Here is a 21,714-nt window from a genome sequence, read left to right on the forward strand (position 1 = left end):
CTAGCGGGGACGATAATCCCTCTAACGTTTAGAGAGAAGGATGGGAGGCCAGGCGGTACAGATGTGGGAAGAACACGGTGGTCTAGACATGTGGGGTCGATTATCCGGGACCCCGCAGTCGTCTCACACCGTCTTCTCAAGTGGAAGGCTTTAAGTGCAGACCAATTGGATTCACTGTGGATTGTTATCAAGGTAATACTTATAACTTGATTATACATTACGTCATTAAATAATTATTTGTAACATTTGGCTGTTATTTATTTCAGGATCCGTTCGAAGCCACTAATGGTGACATTGAGTATTTTCGAAAGACGGGGTTGGGACACGCCAATCAGATATGGGATAGATGGCGGTCGGATTTGAACAAGAATTATATCCGCGTCCACAACGGAGACGAGGCGGCGGTACTGGCTAATCCTCCACCGGACTACAATCGAGATGATTGGGAGTTTGTGTGTCGCAACCATTTCTTCACAGAAACGTTTAAGGTACGGTTTCATAATTCAAATAAAAGTTGATATTAATTAATCTAACTTCATTTGTTATTTCAAATACAGAGACATAATTCTACCAATATGAAGAACCGGAAGAATCTGAAATTCCCTCATCGAACGGGAAGTAGACCGTTTGCACAAATTGAAGACGAGTTGGTAAGTTCATTATTTGTAATAACTTAATATAAAAATTGTTATTAATTATATAAATCATTTATTTCAACAGGCGATTGAAATGGGACGGCCACCGTCTGTAATTGAAGTATTGAAGAGGACCCGTACACCAAAACCGACACAAGAAAACCCAACACCCGTCCCGGACGAACACGTGCAAGAAAAAATTGTAAGTGAATTGAATATGCCTAGTTTTTTATTATAGAAATGATATTTTATTTGAATTGTGTAGGCTGAGATGGAAGAGGTTGTTAGTAACGAACCGGGAATATCGGATTTTGAATTGACGGAGAGGGTGTTCGGACAACAAAAACACGGGGTAGTGTTCGGAATGGGATCAGGCGTCCGGCCCACACACTTTCGTGAGGATCGTCGTAGTGGAAACAGTTCACAGCGAAACAATGAGCGATTGTTAGAAGAGAATCAAATAATGAAGCTCAAGCTGGAGGAACTGGAGAAGAGAGATGAAGAAAGAAGGCGCAAAATGGAAGAATTGCAATCAGAAAAGAAAGAAATTGTGGAAAGAATGGAGAGGGAGAAGTTAGAGATTACCGAAAAAATGGAGAGGGAGAAGTCAGAGATGAACGCGAGAATGGAGAGAATCGAATTATATATGAGACAACAACCACCTCCTCCCCCCACAAGCTAAGGTTGTTTCGACTATGAACATGTTTTCATTAGTAGTTGAATTTATAACAGATTGTTCGGAATATTTGTTTGGTTTCGAATTTTGTAATGTTCATGATCAATTAATGTGATCGTTTAATGTATGCTGCATTTCTTTTATCATTAATATATTGGTTTGGCTGAACAGGTTTTGGTTGCGAGCAAAATAAGCCGCACATTTTTAAAAAATTAGGGAAAAAAACCGAAAGTAATATTGAAATCTCTCGGTTTTTCTCTTTTTGGAAAAACGAGAGATATTAGAAAACTCTCGGTTTTTAGCCAAAGAGAAAACCGAGAGTTATATGACAAACCCTCGGTTTTTATCCAAGAGAGGAAAACCGAGAGTTATTTACAAAACTTTCGGTTTTCCTCTTCGGGTAAAAACCGAGAGTTTTCATATAACTTTCGGTTTTCTTGAAAAGGAGAAAACCGAGAGTTATTGGAAAACTCTCGGTTTTTACACGAAGAGGAAAACCGAAAGTTTTGTATATAACTTTCGGTTTTTACCCGAAGAGGAAAACCGAGAGTTTTGTAAATAACTCTCGGTTTTCAACATAGAGAAAAACCGAAAGTTCTTTGCAAAAACCCTCGGTTTTTCCACACTGAGAAAAACCGAAAGTTATTTGTAAAACGAGGAAAACCGAAAGGTCTTTGTAAAACCCTCGGTTTTCCACAAAAGAGGAAAACCGAAAGGTCTTGGTAAAACCCTCGGTTTTTCCATAAAGAGAAAACCCGAAAGGTCTTGTAAAACCCTCGGTTTTTCCGCAAAGAGAAAAACACGAAAGTTTTCATATAACTCTCGGTTTTTCACTTTACGGAAGTCCCGAGAGAGTCAATACCGAGGGATGGCGAGGGTAACTAAAACCGTCGGTAAGATGTCTTCACCGAAAGTTATAGGGTCAAAACCGAGAGTTTTAAATCTCGGTTTTGACCCCTTTTTCACCAGTGTATGTTCTCTCTATCAATGCGAGCTTAATGTTTGATTAATTGTTTAACTATATATATTAGCAAAGATTTAAACTAAAACAACACTTAAATAATAAAATAAAAGCAACACTAAGTCTCACGTCTGTTGTTTAAAGTTAAAATATAAACCAGTTGTCTTTGGGGAATCTTTATCCTAGATCAACAAAGATCTTCGGACAAACACTAATCTAGGCCACATGCTTAGTGAAATTTGTGATTTTTTATTGTGAAAAGATCAAGAAGCTTCGTTGCAGGTGCAACCCAGATTCAGGGACAAATTTTGTTCAATAATTTTTTTTAAAAAAAATAAGACTTATATGGGTAGGAAATTAAATGCGAAAAACAAGTATAAAATTTAAAACGGGTATCGATTATGGTCAGAAAAAAGAAGTTGCATGATTATAATTAATTATGACTATATATGTACAGATTTTTCATTGTTATTGTCCTAAAATAGTTTATTATATTTATTTAATATAATTAGTGGAGATTCATATAAAAAAATCATCTAAAATATCAAATGACTTAGATTTTATTCTCACTAAAAATATTCTAGTGTATTATTATTTTCGTGTTAAAATGAAAAAAAAGCATAATTTCATGTGACTAATAGCTTTGAATTTTTCTTAGAGACATAAGTTTGATCTTCACCTGAAACATTTTCAAAACAAATAACATTTTTTATATTTAAAATGTGACAAATGAATTGATGGAATCAATTTAAATATAGAGAAATAATTGAGAGAAAATTTGAAAAAGAAAATTTGTGAGGGAATGAAGTGACGCTAAAAATAATAAATTTTCTCTCTCTTCACCTTTTATTCTTTTCTCAACTAGTGATGTAGTGACATTTCATTCTTTCTCATATTCTCTCTCAAATTCTCTCATTCTATCACTTCTCTCAAATATAATCTATATAATTTTGAGAAATATTTTGTTTGAGATGTATTTAGTTGAGGTGACAAATTTATATAACAAATGAATTGGAATTTAAACTTAATTCAAAGTAAATATAAAAAAACAATTCTTTAAAAACGATTCTTTAAAATTTAAACTTAATTCAAAGTAAATAATGAAAATATTTTACTCATTTCATTCCATGAGAGGGGAATGAAAATTAAAAAAAAAAAATATTAAATTTTCAATCCAATAATCTGATGACATACCATTTATTAAAAAAATCTCTACAAAAATTTTGACATTTATTATGTTTTTTTCCTAAGCATTATTTAACTTCAATTGTTGAGGTTTATCTTTAAGCCCAAATAATGATAATGTATGAATTTCAATTTTAGAGCTTTTTTACTCACCAAATTTTCATTGTTTTTAATACAATGATAGCAAATTATTCTGTACTATTTAGCACATTGATTCATTCTCAAAGGTAAATCATTATCTTAATTTATTTATTCTTTAAAAAAATTATAGGTGTCACTCACTAATACTACCAACAAAAAAAAAAAAATACTATTTTCATTAAGTTAGAAACTAAATAATTTATGAATATTGAAAGAACACAAATTCTTTTAAATCTAATAGGTATCCACCATACAATACTTTATTTAAATAAATAAATGATCAAGTCTCTTCATCATGTCTATTGCTCCAACTCCTCTTCTCTAAAGGTAAGAAACAATCAATTTATCAAACTTTTATTATTTTCCAAGAATTATTTCAATTTAAAAGATAAAATTAAAATAATACTTCAATATAAAAAATTTCTTGAAGATTTGTTTACTAATTTAAGTAAGAGAATACATTTACCTATAGAATTCCTTTTGCTTACAAAATCACCTTCATACCTAAGGAGGCTTTACTAATAAAAAAAAAAATGTAATAATACCCCCTTTATTATACAGTTTCATTTGTGGAAAAAAAATTATATAAAAAGAACAATGATTTGTGATTTGGGAGAGAATTTAAAAGAAGAAATAAATAAGAAAATGATGTGATATAATGATTAACTAAAAAATAAAAAATATTTTACTTTCAATAGAAAAATTGTCTCCTAAAATGAATATAATATCTATTATCTATTATCTGTGCTACATAAGACCGTTACAAATAATAGATATTAGTAACAAGCCATTACTAATACCTCAGTTTATCGCATTGAATTTTGCAATAGGGTATCTATACAGAAACGACATAAATACATTGTTATAGAGCCGTTAATAATGGCTGTACGAGGTCCGTTATTGATGTTACTTTCATATATGTAACGGCTGTACTGTTACTTATATATATATGTGCTAAAGAAGATTCGTTTGTTTGGCTAGACACACAGAACGTTGTAGGAGATCATGATTACAATTACATGTTGTTCATCTAAAAGATGTTTTATGTGTCCAATTACAATGGTTTCAGATGGCTCTGATTGAGCGAATAAGGAAGCTTGGGTTGAAAATGTTATTGTTTCTTCATTTTATTTTCTTTCCTGAATCCCACTCATTGTTGTGGTGTAGTGAACTTCACTGCTTCTTGTTTTTACTCCTGATTCTCTCTTTGCTGAATTATATAACATTCATGGATTTTTTTGTAGGGTTGCTGTGTTTCCATTGTTACTAGATACTATGAAGTGAATATTGTGAATGCGAAGACATGTGAGTGTTGATAGGCTTTGAAATTGATCTTTACATTCTGATTTTCTTCAGATATACTTGTTCATCATGTTTATTAAGTCACAGATGATGTTAAAGCATAAGTATTGAACAAAATAGGGTGGTGGAAGTATGTTCTTCTGCGTTTGCATTCTTTTCGTCTAACTTGCTGATATTCCTTACGGTTTCAAATATGATATTTGGTCCCTGGTATGTAAGGCAATGACTTTCTTCTTCACTCTCTTCATTGAGTATAACTTGGAGATGTTAGATTTCAAAATGTTGATGTAGAACTTTCCTTTTTGTTCACAGGTTGCTGTATATATGAGATGGATGCTCATCGAGCTGCATTTAAGGCATTCGTAAGATACCATTTCAGCTCTCCTCAATGCAGTTTTTCCCTACTCACCCCAAACTATTCATTGTGTTAAATGACTTGAATAACGATTCTATGAATTATTCTCTATAATAGTTGAGAGGCAAGGTGATCTTTTAGGGGTTGTGGTTATTTTGAGTACTCTGTTTTATGTGGAATATATATAAACTCCAATGGATTTAGAAATATGAGAAACATTTTGTATCCGTTTTTTCTTGATCAATGGTAAGATAGTCTTTAGGCGAACTTCACTAAATCTACTTCATCTGCTTTATTTTGATAACAACTTATAAAAGGTTGTGTCCTAATTTCAAGCAATGGAGCTGTTTCATTTATTCAACTGTCAACATCTTTTTATTTATGCGCCTTTACTTACCCCTTTCCTCATTTTGCTATTGTGAGAAAGGGAAAGGGATTATATATATATATGAAGCTATCTTGTCTATGGAGATTTCATTCAGTACCTAAAAAAGTTAACATGGGTGTTGTGTTTTATGAGCTAATGTTATATAGACAATCGTTTGTACACTATTCAAATGGATATGCATCATGTTCTATTTCTTTATCTTAGTTGTTCCAACATTTCAGAAGTCTTCTTTCTCCCGTAGACCTTCAATCCGGCGTCATTTTACATTTCCTTTTAGTTTTCAGTTTAGTAGTATATTATCTTGATATTTCCTTACAGTCACTTCAGGATATGGCAGGCTTGATTAGCAAGGTAAACAGATCATCCATTGGTCCATTACCTTCTTGCTATTCACCCTCAATGCAAGTCCTGCTGCTAAGTTTGTCGTTTTGTATTTTATATAGATGGACAAGTCCTCTTTTCCGTTTCAATTTCATAAGGTATATGTGCATGATTAGCTTGAAATGTCACTCTGTTCTTGCATTTTCAAGAAAACACTTATCTAAAAGCTGTTAAGGAAGAACCTAGAACCAGTGCCGGACCCGAGTTTTGGGCTGCCCTAGTCTCGGGTAGAAAAAATAGCGATATTTTTGTTGTTGCCCTAAGTCTAATTTAAAAAATTGATAAAAAAAAAAGTTTTTTTGTTTTTTTTTTTTTTTTTTTTTTTGTGAGATTTGAACATATGACTAACTAAAAATTTAACATTTTCATCTCCAACCACTATACTATACTTCTTTATATTTAAAATTATAACAAATTTAATAAAACTAGCATGTATCCCGTGCATTTGCACGAGTAATAATATAAAAAACCGTGCAAAAAATATTACGGTAAAATTTTTATGGGCGGGTCAACCCACAATTCGACTCAAATATCCATTTACTCTCACATATATCCAAATTAACCACAACTCTCGACCCGGTAATCCGGACACTTTAAAAATTAAGCATCATTATATATATAGAGATTAGTTAGTTAAAAAATTGAACTTATATTGTTAAAATGTCACGCGTTTATCAAATTTTGGGTTGAATTTAAAATATAAAGTGTTATTAGCCTAGTTGGTTAAAAGGTTGTACTTGTTTTGTTAGGTTGCAAGTTCGAACCATACCTATATCATTTATAATTTTATTTTTAACCGTTTTAAGTTTATGGGCGGGTCAACCAACAATCCGACCCAAGTATCCATTTACTCTCACATATATCCAAATTAACCACAGCTCTCGACCCGGCAATCCAGACACTTTAAAAATTAAGCATCATTATATATATAGATATCTTAGTATTTTTAATAAATGGGCGGGGAGTAAGCTGCCCTAACCCCGAGGCTTGCCGACTTACCCGGGCCGGCCCTGCACAGAACACATGCCAAGTGTAAGCCTCTTTAAGAACAAAATCACACTCTTTAAGAACAAAATCTTATGTGCTAGAGTCAATAATGAGCTACATAGACTAAGATTATTATATTTTGTATATTATTTATGAATATGGTTAGGATTAGTGTATTTATTTATGAATATGGTTAGATTATTGATATAATGTTACAAATCACATTATCTTTAGAGAACTGTTGCTGATATATATAAAAAAATTTATTTCTTTTCTCGAATTTCTTTCTTTATATTTTTTTTTCTCTTTTCAACCAATGAGATTTCACGTCACTTCCTTCCCCAATTTCTTTACCCTTATCACTCCTGGTACAAAAATAACTTTAATAAAAAAAATTCAAACATCTATGTTTTGTAGTCAAGTATATCAAATCATATAGAAACAAAAACAGTTACACTATGAATACAAATGAATCTTTTGTTTAACTATATACAAATACCAATATATACAAATACCAATGGCAAAAAAAACTATAACCTAGATAGGAATTGGTTTTCCTCACACTTAAACTATGTTTAATAAAATTGGAATACTATAAATATTAATAAAAATGATAAGCTAGATAGGAATTAACTTTTCTCACACTTAAGCTGTGTATAAAACTGAAAATTAAAATTTAAATACTGAATTTTAACTACTTAATAAATTAAATATCAAGAGATAAAAAATTAAATTAACAAATAACAACATCTAAAATTTAAGTATTCAATATTTAAATTGGGTTAATAATATATAAAATTAATATATGATAAAATACATCGGATTATTATATCCTTATATATTAACTACATTAGTTAATAAACTCAATATATTAAAGTATATAATTTAATATATTAAATAAAAAATAATTAAAATAAATATTATATTTTGTTAACTAATATATTAAATTATATTTATTAACCTAATATATATATATATATATGAGAAAAATAATTAGTTTAAATATAATTATATTTTTATTGTATAAAGTTTGAAAATAATTAAATAAATTATAATAAATTTTTTTATTTATTTATATTGAAAAAAAAATGAGAACAATACACTTAAATATTTATATATAGACTAGAGCAAGAGATAATAATATATATATATATATATATATATATATATATATATTATTTTATATTTTATAATTAGGTCAGATATAATCATATTTTTATTTAATTATATTTAAAATTAATTTTGTAAAAATAATTTAATGAATTATGATAAGAAGAAATTTGTTTTACATCTAATATAATATAAAAGAAAATGGAAAAATAATACGATATAATATGAGATAATAATATATATATTTTTTATTTTTTATTTTTTATTTAGTTTAGATATAATTATATTTCAATTTTATGATATTTAAAATAATCTCGTAAAAATAATAAAATGAATTAGATAAAAAAATTAAAAATATAGTTTGTTTTACTTTTAATAAGAAAAAAATAGAAAAATTATTCTAGCCTAGCGATAACATGATGTGAATATCCACGGCCTCATTTAACGTTTTTTTCACTTTTTAATTTTTAAAATAAGTTTGGTATTTTAGATTATTATTTTTAACTTATGTTCACTTTAGTCTATTTTGATTATAAATATTTATTATTAAATATACTTATTTTAAATAAATTCTTAATATATTCAATTAAATAATTAAATGATAAGTCAAGTTATCAAACACAATCTTAGTTTTTTTTTAAGAAATGAGATATGCATAAACATGATTTCTTTTAAGATCTTAGAACTAATTTTAAAATGTAAAAGAACAAAATTTTATGAACCCCAATTCTTAAACATGTAAGAGAATAATATACTTGATTGCAATGTCAACGAGTCCTATCTAAATTTTTTTTAAAGATGTTTAGTAGAAAGAGAATTAAGTGGTAGATTATTTTTATCAAGAATAATATTAAATTTATTTGTGAGGTTGTGGCAATTTTTTAAATTTATCCATAACTAAAAATCTATTCATGATCGTATATATCCAAACAGATAAAAAATAATGAACTGATGTTAATTTTGCTATATCATGTCAGCATCCAAATAATACTTTTTTTTTGAGTCGATATGGTGTTAATATGTAAAAAATTATAGTTGCCAATATTTGAACACAAAACCTCAACTATATTTTTTTTAACGGTCCATCTCTAACCATTAAGTTAAAGACAAGATGAATAAAGAATATTATTATTTAATATGTATAATAATTGTATATATATTTTTATAATATAAATTTTCAAATAATTCATTATTTTATTTAAATTCATTAAAAATAATTTTTAAAATAATTTTCATAATATCATATAACAAAATTATGTATATTTTATTTAGGGATGGCAACAGGGCTGTTAGGGGCGATAATGCATTTATCATCCTTTTCCCGTTCAGTTTTTTTCGATTTCGGAGAATCTCACGAAACACCGTTAATAATTTTAAAAAATAAAAAATAAAAATTATACAATAAAATTATATAAACGATTTTTTTAAATATAATGTATATTATAATATATTAAAATTTTATATTATTATAAAAAAATAATTTTATTACTCTAATAAAATATAGTGAATAAATAAATATATTGGTAATTTAATGTATTTAATTATATTTATGGTGTTCGAACAGAATCGATGTGAAATTGGGATGAGTCGGAACACAACTACCATCCTGACCCATTTCCATTTGGTTTTTGAAAAAAAAAGTCCCAAACAATTCAATTTAGTTTTAATGGAACGGTTTTAAATTACATCCTTAATTTCATTAGTTCTGATAAATGAATTTCTGAATCTCCACACCGATTAAGTTATCCCGAGCGTAATCTGCAAACAAGCTTGGAGCCACCACCATCAGAAGAATCAAAGCCCCGGGTAATTCTAGCCAATCTACATTCAATTCAAAACCACAGGAGAGAATTGGATCGATCTTTTTCTAGTACTCATGACAGAAATACAAACTTGGAAAACGGTGGGAATGAAACGACGCAACACCACCACAGCAATGAAATGAATGCAACCCACTCTCCAACGTCTCCCCTGCATCATCATCATTAAGCTTTTCATAAGGGGAAATAAGATAAGATTTACTGACTCGGTGGAGGTGGAATCATCTTCATAGCTGATTCTTCTACTCGCCAATATATAATTTTGTTAAATGATATTATAAATATTATTTTTAATAAAATAATGAATATAGGATTATTATTAATTTTTTTTTGTCCGTATAAACATAATTAAAAGGCCATGAATAAATACAATAGATTTTTAGGTCATGAATATATTTAAGAAATGAGCATAATCTCAATGATAAATCGAGTATTCTTCCTTATTTTTTTTTATCTCATATTTAATCAAATTATTTAGAAAATCTCTTTAAATAGACGACTCTCCATCGAAGAGGAGAGGAGACAAACTCTTCTCGTGGATGCTCTTACCCATGTTTCGATTCACCTGAAAATCGACGACATATTTTTATGACTGACTCTCCCGATTTTAAGACTAGCAGTAATTTTATTAAATTTATAGTCTTTTGGTGATTTTTTTTTATAGTAGCGCGTTTAACTTTTTTTTTCACTTTTAAAATAAACTTGATATTTTAAATTATTATTTTTAACATATTTTCACTTTAAGTGTATAATAATAAGTGATTATAAATATGTATTATCAAACATACTTATTTTAAATAAGTTCTTAATATATTTAATTAAGTTCTTAAAGACTTGTATTAAATTTTTTTTTTACACCTATATGTTACGATTTAACAATTTTTATTGTAGTGGAAGAAAGACTTTGAAATATATTCTAGACTTATATTTATCGAGGTTTGCAAAAGCCCTATCATTAATTGTATATGAGTTTGCTTGTGTTGTTTTTTTCTTTATTTTTTTTTTGTTAGAGAGACCCAATTTGGTGTGAACTTTATGTTCACATAATATAATGTGAAGAGACATTATTTTTTTTATCAAGGGTTTTCTTAATTTTTGTGGACAACAACAAAAGAGAGAATAAAACAAAACAAATTTAGAATTAGGTGTAGTAGCTAGAAAAGATTTTCGTTTGTTGGAGTTTGCATCATTTGATCGACTTAAAACTTTAATAGTTTGTTGGTTATTTATGGAGCTATATTATGAATGGTGAAGATTTATTTTCTGAATCCTCTAAGTCAGTCCAACCAACTAGAATTGTAGAATTTGTATGGTTGGTTGATCTTGCTGTTTTTTTTTTTTTATCTTTATTGTTATTTGTCAAATTATTGTGTGATCTTTATAGAATTGATTAATGGCTCTACTTAGGTTATATCTAAAGTGAATCTTTGTAACCTTGTTGATGCACTAGTAGAAAATGTCTAATTACTAAGGAGGCTCACCAAGAGTGATTAGATGTTCTCGGAAATTAAATTTTAACCAAGAACATTTGTTTTTTCTCGCAAATATATAACATGGTCACCGAGGGCAGTAGTTATCTCTCGCTGAAAGAGTTTATTTCCGAGGGCTCTCGGTGAATAGCTTATTTCCGAGGGCCCGCGTTACGCCCTCGGTGAGATTCTTTAATTTACCCTGCCGCGGCCTCTTCTTTTCTTCCTTATTTATTTTTCTTTCTCTCTCTTCCGCCTCTAGATCCGCCAGATTTGCCACAAATATGTCCGTACATCGCTCTACCGGTCCGTCCGTCGCTTCGCCTGCTTTGTCCTCCGCTCAACGATTTCAAGCTGAACAATCTCTTTGTTAATTTAATTTGATTTAGGGTGTTCCAGAAGGTGAAGCTCAACGATTTCAAGCTGAACAATCAAGCTGAACATTCTGAACAATCAAGTTGAACGTCCGTCGCTCTGCTTGCTCGGTCCGTTTGTCCTCTATTGCTGAACAATCAAGCTGCACAATCTCTTTCTCATTTCTGAACATTGATTAGTCTATTGCTCTGTCCTCTATTGCTTAACAATATCTAGGTATCTTCGACCTTCAATTTTCATTAATTCGTCTTATGAACATTGCTATTTATTTTATAACTTTCATTTCTGTCTTATGGGCTAATGTTGATACATATAAAGTTGGATTAATTAGTTCAGACTTAGGTTTTCAATTTAACTAGATTGACTGTCATTTTGTATTGTAAATATAGTATTGGGAACAATCCAAATCCACCTAGAAAATCTTGCATAATGAAGTCTCCTAAATAGATTTATGAACATAATTTCTAATATGTTTGTTGTAGTGTTTAATTGATATTCAACAGCCAAATACCTTAGTTTACTTTCATAATCTGTTAGCTTCCAAATTATGTCTTAGTTGTAGCACGATGAACTGTGGGTAAATCAATACTTTCTGTGCATTTTTCAGTCTTTTAGGAGTAGATTATGAATGTCTTTAGGCAATGACTGGTTTCATGTATGTTTATGATATTTGATTATTTTAGTGTACCAATAAGAGAGTTATATTGTAGTTCCGACAATGTGCCATGAATGTTACATTTAAACACATACTTAATGTCTCATAATGTTGCCACTCCTACATTGATAAATGAAAGAATTAGAGTCTATTTATTCACATTAAGAAGAACAATTTGTAAGTTAGTAGGCTCTTTCATCTTCTTAATCACATTACATGTTTAACTTTGTTATAGTGACAAACACTTGGGTCTATCTTTGCTGCTTGATTTTGCTGTTGCATTTTGCCAATTCCAGCTTTTATTCCTTCTATTCCATCGGCTAATAAATTTTTACTATGAACATTGATATTAATTGTCTGCCTTCATTAGATATGTTTTCCTGCCTATTGGATTTACATTGATTTAAGGATTTACATTACATATGTTAGCATGCCTTCATTATAATAAATCTGATATGATGATATTTATTTGATTGATATTTGGACTATATAAGATGTAGGTTAAATTGTCTTATTAATTAAGTTTTTTTGTTTGATTTTAATGAATCATCTTGTAAGTCAAGATGTTACTTTCTTAATAATTATTAATATCTAAACAATTCAAATCATCGAGATTAATTAATTTCTAATACTATTTTCTATATAAACCTAGTTTGGTGTTAAGAAATCTAATCAGCATTGGAAAATGGAAATTCCGGACAAAAGTTGGATGCTCCTACGTCAAGATCATCCACAATATATGAAAGGCGTTGAGCAATTCCTAAACTTTGCTCAATACTCTACTAGAAGAGAAAATATTGATTGTCCTTGCGTTAAATGTGTAAATCGAAACTATGAGTGTTAATATTGTCAAGACATATCTAATTATACACGATATAAGAATGAACTACGATTTTTGTTTTTTCACGGTGAAAGGAGCTCCACAAATGATATTGTTGATGATGGTGTTAAAATTATGTTGATGATGAATCAAGTAACGAAGACGATGTTAACGAGAATATCACAGAAGAAGATAATATAATTAATGATATTGATAGTCATGTTGATGACCAGTATATGGAAGATATTCTCAATGATTTATATCCCAACATTCAACACTCTAGTTCTGAAGATTCGGTTGATGATGATAAAATATTCTACAAATTGTTGGATGATTCAAAGTAGCCTTTGTATGAAGGTTCTCGAATTTCAAAGGTTTCCACATTATTGAAGTTGCTTCATATTAAAAATGTTGGTCAATGGACAAATACATCATTCGATCTATTGCTAAATTTGCTCAAAGATGAGATTTTACCAATAAATTCTCATTTACCTAATTCTTATTATGAGTGTAAAAAATTTATTACAGATATCGGTCTTACATATGAAAAGACCGACGTCTAATAATAATTGTATGATTTACCATAAGCAGGATAATGATTTGCAATATTGTAAGTTGTGTGGCACCTCAAGATGGAAGATTGATATGTCAAGTGGTGTGGTTCGGAAAAACAGAATGGAAAACACATCCCAGCTAAAGTGCTACATTATTTTCCATTGATACCAAGGTTGCAAAGGTTATACATGTCTTCAAAAATGGCTCCACTAATGAGATGGAGCAAAGATAGTCGAGTAGACGACGAATTCTCGAAGAATCCCACTGATTCTATGACCTAGAAGTCGTTTGATGAACACTACACAAATTTCTCTTCAGAGCCCCGAAACGTAAGACTTTGTTTGGCTAGTGATGGATTTCAACCATTTAATAATGGAAAAAAATTGTATAACATTTGGCCGGTTGTTATAATACCTTATAATGTACCACCAACGATATGTCCATGTTATTTCCCGATCCTAAGAGTCCTGGTGATGCGATTGATATTTTTCTACAACCTTTAATTGAGGAATTAAAGGAATTGTGGTATACATGTGATGAACTTATGATGCATCTACTTTAGAGTATTTTAACATGCATGATGCATTATTATCGACTATTAATGACTTCCCTACATATGTAAATCTATCCGGTTGGATAACTAAGGGAAAATTTGCGTGTCCATGTTGTACTAAAGATACTACTTCAATGAGATTGACAAATTGACAGAAAGAGTGTTATATGTGTCATAGGCGTTTCCTCCCCCCTAACCACAGATTCCGGAAAGAACGTGAAGTCTTTGACGGTAATACATAATATCGAATGACCCCTCCACTATTATCAGGTACGAAATCTTATATGCAAGATCAGAGTTTAAAAGAAGTTGTTTTAAGTTCAAAAAATCGAAAATCTATCACGATTGGAACAAATTATCTATATCTTTACTCTACCATACTAGAAAAGTCTATTATTGAGACATAATCTAGATGTCATGCATATTGAGAAAAATATTTGCGATAGTATTGTCGGAACAATGATGGATGTGAAAGAGAAGACGAAAGATGGACTGAAGGCTCGGAAAGATTTACAATTGATAGGCATAAAACACTCGTTACATCCCATTGAGATCGATAGAGTTCTCCAATGTCCCGCTGCCCATACGCACTTTCTCTTAGTCAAAAGAAAAAAATTCTGTGAATTTTTGAAAAATTTAAAGATGCCGGAAGGATTCTGTTCTAACATTGGAGGGATGTTGACTTGGATGAAAAGAAGATTCGGGGTTTAAAGAGTCACGATTGTCATATCATTTTAGAATATCTTCTTCCTCTAGCAACACATGACTTACTTCCGGAAGATGTCTACGATGTAGTTGTGAAACTATCAAAGTTTTTACGGTTATTAAGTTGTAAGTCGTTGAATAAACATGACTTGGACCAACTTCAACTTGATATTGTTATAACGCTATGTAAGCTTGAAAAAAATATTTCCACCATCTTTTTTCGACATAATGGTTCATTTGCCCGTACATCTGGCGTTCGAGGCTTTTCTTCGAGTACCCGTACACTATCGATGAATGTATCCTATTGAGCAATATATGTGTATATTGAAGAATTATCTTAGAAATAAAAATTTTCCCAAGAGTTCAATAGTGAGAGTTATCTGGTGAATGAAAGTATTATCTTATGTGCGAGATATTTGGAAGATCAAGATCCTCCGCATACTTCAGTGCGAGATTCAACTCTATCTATATTTATATGTTTGGAAGAGTTATCAAAGGGAATTAGTTACACGTACGAATCGGGTGATCGAGAGAGGGCTCATTCATACATATTAAAGAATTGTCCAGAGGCAGAATCTATTTAAAAGTAAATTCTCAAATATTACTTGTAAATTTATCTTTCAATTTACATGCATGAACTTAAACTTTTCATTCAAATTGATATGTAGTGAAATGAGAATATGATAATCATTTCATACCAATTGATGAGCGTGATAGACATTACGTAGCCTATTTCAAGACAAGAGTGAGTTACAATGTTATATAATTTTATTGTATTACACTATAATTACATTAATCACATTATCTCTTATTAGGTTTCTCAACATGGGGAAGATATTTATGAGGATTTAGGAATATTAGAGAGTGATCCTACTTGTTATGCAAAGAGATTTGTGTCGTGTCGAATTAATGGATAAAAATTCAACATTTAGAGACACGATAAATGTTTAATAACTCAAAACAGTGGTGTTGCTGTATTGGGTAACAATAAAACCGAAACATTGTCCTACTACGGAGTGTTGACGAACATTATAGAAGTCGAATACTTTAGTGGAAGACGAGTGATTCTTTTTAAATGCAAATGATTTGATGTCCATTCGGGGGATTGGGGTATAAAAATATACAAACATGGTTTTATAAGTGTTAATGTGAACCGCACTTTGAAAAATCATAATAATGAACCGTTTATCTTAGCAAGTCAAGCAAAAAAAGTGTTCTACGTTCCAAATATGGCATCAAGGCCTGGTTGGAAAATTGGGACGACAATAAACCCACATTATTCGAACATCTAAATAAGATTTCATTGTATTTTATTTGAATTTAATTAGTTAAAATTATGTAACATATTTTTTAACAGAGATTGTACCTAAGCATAAGCATAATGCCATGTCTGGTCAGCTCAACGATCTCTAGAGGAGAACCGATCTCCTCGAGGCGGGTGGTTCTAATGAGCCAGATGACATACCCGACCATGTAAATCCGACGTTACTAAAGATTGAGATGATGACAGAATCATCCTCCCATCCTGCAGGTATAAATTATAATCTTTAAATACATAAAAATTCAATTACTAATGTTGTCTAATTTTTTTAGGATCTACATCAAAGAGAAAGTGTCGGGGCAAAAATAAGAACATTGCCCTCTCGAAGTTGACCCCGGGTGAGAAAATAACAATATAATTCTCGCCAAATGAGAGAGTGTGTTGTGACAACGACACGATATGGTCTAAACATATTGGGATCGTGGTTCGGGACCCGACTGTGATATCACATCGTCTGCTGCATTGGTCAAACTTGAGCTCCACTGACATAGAACATCTTTGGAATCGGTAACGGTAAGTGCTAATATCTTATTGTATTAACTTTCATTTTCTAATACATAATAATAATTAATTGAGGGGCCTTTTGCAGAATTGTTTTGAGGCAGTGCCAAAACCTATTGAGTATTATCGGAAATAGATAATGGAACATGTTAAGGTGGTTTGGGATAGGTACCAATGTGATATCAACTGAAATCATGTTAAAGCTCATGATGTGGATATAGAAGCTATCAAAGCACACAAACCAAATGAATATACGGAAGATGATTGGAATTACATTTTGGATCGTCACTTTCTCCAAAACGATTTTCGGGTGAATCTTTAAATTCTAAACATTATACATCCTTGTTTATAATGTAACTAAGTATTAATTGATGTTTTAAAAAATAGGTAAGAAGTGAGTGGAATTCACAAAATAGGAAGAATCTTCGAATGACACATCTTGCGGGGAATGTGTCTTTCTCTCAGGTAGCAGAAAAAATGGTAAGTATATTTATAGTCATTATAATATGTTAACTATATTTTGATAATTAACAATACTAACATTTAATCTTCATATATAAGAGAGGACTAAGAGAGGACTATGGGTATAACTCCATCACACATCGAGCTTTTCTACGAGATGCACAGTAAAAAAGGAATGGGTAACGACTCTACTCGTGTGGTGGATCCTCATATACAAGAGAAAATTGTAAGTGTATACTTCATATTTAACTTATTTATTGATTTATAATTAACTAATTAACAATTTTTCTTTTTGTAGGATGCGATGCGTCAGACGCTCGAAAGAACTCCTGATATGTCCGATTATGAGCTGATTGAGAATGTTTTTGGACGACAAGGGCAAGGGAGGATCATTGGAATGGGATCCGGCGTGAGGCCCACCTAGTTTAAAGGAGATTTTCATGGTGGAATCCAATCTCAACGGAGGGAGAAAGAGGTTGAGAAGTTGCGTATTGAATTACAAGAGGAGACTTTGAAAAGAGAATAACTGGTGGCGGTAGTTTTTGAGTCACAAAGAGAAGCACAAGAGGCAAAAAGACAAGCTCTTGAGGAACAAAGACAAATACAAATTGAAATTGAAAGACAATCTCTTGAGTCACAAAGACATTTGGAAAGACAAAGGGAAGAATTTCAGAACCAGTTGGCGACGTTTATGGAGAGATGTCCTCCACTTCCACCTCTGGATCAATCTGGTATATGATCGATGTTTTATCTTTAAATACTTTGACCATCTTATGGGATAATTGAGATTTTGGTTTATTAAAGATTATAATTTTGAATGAATTGAGATTTAGGTTTATTGGATATTGTATTTTTGGATTATGGGATTTTGGTATATGAAATTTGGTATTTATAATTTGTGTATTACTTAGGTCTGAAATGGTTTTGCTTAAAAATAGGTAATATTCGGTTTATATATATTTTATTTTAAAAAAATCATATAATAGCCGAGAGCAATACGTTAATGCTCTCAGAAAATATATAGAGTTTGCTCCGAGAGCATTGTTAAGGCTCTCATTAATAATTAAAGGTCATCTCCGAGAGCGTTAGAGTTGCTTTCGTTAATAATTAAAAATCATTTTCGAGAACTTTCTATGCTCTCGGTTATAAGTTATCTCTGAGGAATTTGGATGCCCTCGCAAATGTCCTTTCATTTTTCATCGACAGCTTTATCACCGAGACGCGGCAAGAACGTTTATCTCTCTCGGTGATTTCTTTCGTCGAATGCATTTTGCCTTTCTCCGAGAGTTTTTGCCCTCCTAAATAAGTAATTTTTTTATTAGTGATATTATCACAATTTATTATATTGCGATAATATCTCACATATATATTATATTATATTATATTATATTATATTATATTATATTATATTATATTATATTATATTATATTATATTATATTATATTATATTATATTATATTATATTATATTATCATTCTAATACAATCTTTCTTATATGTTATAACATAACTAATGAGTTATGAAACCAAAAAGCATTCTCTAATTTTAATTGTTTTTATTTATATTTGAATAAATTCAATAAATAAAACAATACAAAACTTTAAAATAAAAAATTCATAATGCAATAAATTTGTGTCTATATTATGGCCACACAATTAATTGATGATTTTGTCTTCATTGGTCTCTACACTTGCATCTCTATCAAACTTTATGATCCTTCTCTTATTTGTATTTTAAAATTAATTCTAATGACCTAATTATTAAAATAAATTATAAAATACAAAATAATACACAAATAGTGTAAAAGAAAAATAAACCATATGAAAATTATATTTCTAGACCATGCAAATAATCTTACGCAATCAATATATCATAATATAAAAAACACATAAAATTTTCTCAATTCAAAACAAAATTTATATTAATAAATTAAAAATTGTATTTCAATTTCATATCTTTATCATTTAAAGATACCACCAATTTTAAATGAAGATACATCAAATTAACAATTAATTTATTGATAATATCAATGTATGCAACTATATACTCTAATACCAGGTTTTTGGATTTTAGATACTTTAAGCGAAATTTCATATCAAGTTGTTGGGCAAAACTATGGATCTTCTTAGAAATCAAAACATGCCCTGCTCTCAAATGAAAGAAGTGATTACATTAGGAATGATTGAACTACTCCACAATCAAAAGCTCCCCCAATCTCTCACTCTGGATCAGCCAAATAACAAGAAGAAGAAGGAAACCAGAAAACCCTAGATCTGTAATTCACTCTCTCTCTATTTGCTCTGTTATGAGAAAAATACCCCAAAAAAGTATTTATACTCTAACCCGTTTTCTAAAAGAAAACCCTGACCCGTTTACCTGGAATTTAAAACCCGCCCGCAATGGCAAGGAACACCAACAATTCTCACCCTTCCGAGCCATGGGAGAATGTTGCTATAAACATTCATCATCGTGACGCTTCTGCCAGAACCATTCCGGCTTTGGCACAACATATCTCATGTTTTCCTCTTGGCAAGCCCTTTGTCATCATATCTGACCCATTCTCATATGTGTGCACTTTCTCCAAGTATAACTCCTTCTTCTCGAGCACTTCACGGATCCAATGGTACCTTATTTGGATGTGTTTTGAACGTGAATGGAAACTTGGATTCTTGCTCACATGTATAGTACTCTGTGAGTCACTAAACACCACAAACCTGTCTTGTGCAATGCCAATTTCTTTCAACAATTCTTTCATCCATCTCATTTCTTTACAACATTCAGTAATGGCAATATATTCAGCTTCTGTAGTAGACAAAACAACACATTTTTGTAGACGAGACTGCCATGATACAGCTCCTCCTCCAAAAGTAAACAAATACCCTGAAGTTGATCTCATTGTGTCAATATCACCACTCATATCTGAATCAGAAAACCCTTCAACATGTGACTTTCCAGTACCATAACACAAAGAGTATTTGGATGTCCCTCGAAGATATCTCATTAGCCACTTAACCGCGTCCCAGTGTGTCTTACCAGGATTTGAAAGAAAACGACTAAGTACTCCAACCGCATGAGCTATATCCGGTCTTGTACAGACCATTGCATACATCAGACTGCCTATTGCTGAAGCATATGGAACACTGCACATTTCTTGTCTTTCCTCTTCATCCTTGGGAGACATTGTCTTGTTTATTTTCAAGTGTGTAGCCAATGGACAAGCAACTGGCTTTGCCTTGTCCATACAGAATCGTTTTAGAATCTTCTCAATATATCTCTCTTGAGATAACCATAGCCTTTTCTTCACCCGATCACGAATGACCTGCATTCCAAGAATTTGTCTTTCTTGACCCAAGTCTTTCATCTCAAAAGACTTAGCCAAATCCTTTTTCAACTTGGCAATCTTGAGCTTGTCTCTCCCAACAATCAGCATGTCATCAACATATAGGAGAAGTATAATAAAATCATTAGAAGAAAACTTTTGCACAAAGACACAGTAATCTGTAGACGTCTTCATGTACCCATGGATGGTCATGAACGACTCAAACTTAAGATACCACTGCCTTGATGCTTGCTTCAAACCGTACAGACTTTTGACAAGTTCGCACACCTTGCTTTCCTCACCTTTCTTATTATAACCTTCAGGTTGCTCCATATAAACATCTTCATCCAAATCACCATGGAGAAATGCAGTCTTGACATCAAGTTGTTCAACCTCAAGATCCATACAAGAAGCTAGACTTAACACCACCCGGATAGAAGTCATCTTCACTACCGGTGAGAAAATCTCATCATAATCGATTCCATGCCTCTGGCCAAAACCTTTGACAACCAGCCTAGCCTTGTATCTTGTCTTGCTATCATCACCTTCTTGCTTGATCTTGTACACCCATTTATTTTGTAATACTTTTCTGTTCTCTAGTCTTTCAACTAGATCATATGTGTCATTTTTCAGTAATGACTTCATCTCTTCATCCATGGCAGTTAGCCATTCTTTCTTATGAGCATCCTCAAGAGCCTCCTTATAGCATATAGGCTCCCCACAATCAGTTAGAAGAACATACTCTATAGCAGGATACTTAGAACTTGATCTTTTCTCCCTAGTAGACCTCCGAAGTACCTCTGTTTGTTGATTCTGTTGATTTCCATCTTCTTGTTGAACTTCAAAATCAACCTCAACATTATCACCAAGATCAGTTTCAGTATTAGTATCATTTCCATGGCCTACAGCTTGACCCTGAGGAACATCATCATCATCACAATCTGAGTCCAAAGCTACATGTGGCCTTGTCTCCTCAACATCATGAGACAACTCAAGACCAGAAAGGTCACGTATGTATGCATCAAGCTTTTCACCAT

Source organism: Impatiens glandulifera, chromosome 1, assembly GCF_907164915.1.
Source record: "Impatiens glandulifera chromosome 1, dImpGla2.1, whole genome shotgun sequence".
In the NCBI taxonomy this organism is placed as follows: Eukaryota; Viridiplantae; Streptophyta; class Magnoliopsida; order Ericales; family Balsaminaceae; genus Impatiens; species Impatiens glandulifera.